This window comes from Tupaia chinensis, unplaced genomic scaffold, assembly GCF_000334495.1.
Source record: "Tupaia chinensis unplaced genomic scaffold, TupChi_1.0 Scaffold144171_1, whole genome shotgun sequence".
Taxonomy (NCBI): Eukaryota; Metazoa; Chordata; class Mammalia; order Scandentia; family Tupaiidae; genus Tupaia; species Tupaia belangeri.
In genome coordinates, this window is record NW_006204027.1 from 1014043 (window position 1) to 1016912 (window position 2870).

A 2870-nucleotide genomic window follows, 5' to 3' on the forward strand; every position below is an offset into this window, starting at 1 on the left:
GGCTGGGAACCAGCAGTTAGCGTAATGGCTATGTCGCTGGACTCCCATGTAGTTGACCGCGGTTCGTGTCCCAGACCCGGTGGCTTAAAACTCACGCCTGGCACGTGTGCGTGCGTGCCCAAGATCCCGAGAGGAGAGTGGAGTAGAAGGGTTTGCGGCGTGGCCATCCCCTCCTGGGGGGTGATTTCTTGCTTTCTCTCTCTGTCTTTCTGGGGAGCATATGCGCCCTATAGCAAAAACCTCTCCAAAAAACCCCCAAAAACCAAAAAACCAGGATCTACTTTCTTACAGTACCTACTGTTGTTTTGAAAACAATACTATTATTCTCTGTGCAGATAGCAGGCCCACAGCATGGTGAGTGTGCCTAAAACCCACTGGACCTTCTGTAAGAAGTGTGGCAAGCACCAACCTTATAAAGTGACACGGTGCAAAAAGGGCAAGGATTCTCTGTACGCTCAGGGAAGGTGGTGTTGCGACAGGAAGCAGAGTGGCTGTGGTGGGCAAACGAGGGCTAGTTCTCGGGACAAAAAACTACAAAGAAGATTGAGCTGAGGCTTGAACGTGTTGAGCCCAGCTGCAGATCTAAGAGGACGCTGGCTATTAGAGATGTAAGCATTATGAACTGGCAGGAGATAAGAGAAAGGGTCAAGGGATCCAGTTCTAAGCCTCATCTTTTCTATTATGAAGACAACAAAATCTTGAGGTGAATGTTCACCCCATTTGATTACAGTTGGTCTTTTTGTGAAGGAATAAAGTAATCAATAAAATTCCCCTTTTGGAGAAATTTAATTCACGTTTAAAAAAAACCCCGATAATATATTTTTTCTTTTTTTTTCTTTAGAGAGACATTTTTGCTATAGTGCACTTTTCCTGCACTCACCAGAGAGACAGAGAGACAGAAGGCAAGAAAATTCTGCAATCCCTCCTTCTCCATTCTCCTCTTGGGATCTTGAGCACACATGCCCAGCATGGTTTAAGTCACTGAGTCTGGGACTTGAACCTCAGTCAACTACGTTGGAGTCTAGCAACATAACCATTATGCCACCTGCCAGTCCCAGGAGACAATAGCATTTCTAAAGGTATACAGCAGTTATCCTTCAGCATGGCATTCACCTCCCATGGGGATCCAGTTGCGACCAGTCCAGGGACAAACCTCCAGTCTCCACACACCCCATCTGTTATGTTTATAACTTCTTTATCTGCACTCAGGACTTCGTTTCCAACCAAACTGGAATTTCCTTGAGTCAGGGCCTGTGTCTTCTATTTCATTTCAAAAGCTCCCACAACACCCTGCAAGGTGCTTGGCTCAGAGCAGCCAGTTTGTAAATGTCTTTTCAAAGAATCTGTTGCAGGGCCAGTCACATGGCAGTGGTTAAAGTGGCTAGATCCCCGGACCAGCAGTTGGCGTAATGGCTATGTTGCTGGACTCCCATGTAGTCAACTGTGGCTCAAGTCCCGGACCCAGTGGCTTAAACTCATGCTGGGCATGTGTTTGTGCATGCCCCAAATCCCAAGAGGTGAATGAGAGGAGAGATTGCAGTGTGGCCATTCCCCTGGGTGGGGGGTGATTTCTCACTTTCTGTCTCTCTGTCTCTGTCTCTCTGGCGAGCGCTCGCGCCCTATAACAAAAACCTCTCTAAGAAAAAAATGCAGCTGGATCTCACAGGATGGACAGCCCAGGCGGAGGGAACTGGGCCCAAAATCTCCAGAGGAAACTAGAGAAGGAATTGCAGCCTGGTCATCCCCCCACCAGGGTGCTTTCTCACGTTTCCTCTCTCTCTCTCTGTCTCTCTCCAGCAAGTGTATGTGTCCTACAGAAAAAAAAAAAAATCCAAATGTTTGTTTTACTATTTCTTTTTTAAATCAACTGTTGCTTTTTAAAAACCAATACTGTTTCTCTTACCGATGAGTTTATTTTGAGGGACGCCATTCATCTGTACATACAGTATAAAGTCTACAAATGTCTTACTCTCATTTAAAAAGATTGCTGGGGCCAGCAGGTGACACAGTGGTTGAGTCTCTGGACTCCTACATGGCTGACCACAGTTCGAGTCCTGAGCCTGGCAACTTGCTTTCTCCCTTTCCCTTTCTTTCTTCTGGTCAAATTAAACAAATAATAATTAAGAACAAATAAAGTTAAATAAATAATTATTTTTTAAAAAGGTGGTTTTAAAAATTGCTATAGGGCCCATGGGCTCGCAGGAGAGAGGAGAGAGAGAGAGAGTGAGTGCCCCTGCCTCATGGGGAATGGTCACATGGCAACCTCTTCTCCATTTCTCCCTTCTCTTGGATTTTGGGCCCATGCACTCTTACACACACACATACGCGCGCGCACACACACACACACACACACACCATGTTTCTCAAGTCCAGGATTGGAATCATGCAATCATTTTTGTGAGATTCAGCCACCTTAACCACCATGCACCGGCTGGCCCCACTTAACTAAGTGAATGAATCAATCAATCAATCAATATTGTTGAATGAACAGACTCAGGTTGGAAGGAAAGGAGGCTGAGGCGTGTGCCTAACCTGCTTTGGGTAAATTATTCAACTAGCCTGCCTTGGGTTCCAGAGTTAAAGGGCATCTCCTGGGATGGAGGGCAACGTTTTTTCTCAGATAGTAGCATTGAGGGCACAGAAAGTTTGAGCCTCAGGAGGTCTCCTGCTCATTCCGTGCTCCAGTCCCAGGCCCAGCTGGCCCCGCCCAAGCCAACGCTCTGCGCGTGGCTCTGCAAGGACCCCCGCCACCCCGGGTCAGCGGGCGCCATCCATCACTGTCCGGACGCGAGCCAATCAGACAAGCTCTGCCTTCCCGCAAGCCAATGGCCTGAAGGCAGGGGGCGCGCGGAGAAGGAGAGCGCGCGACC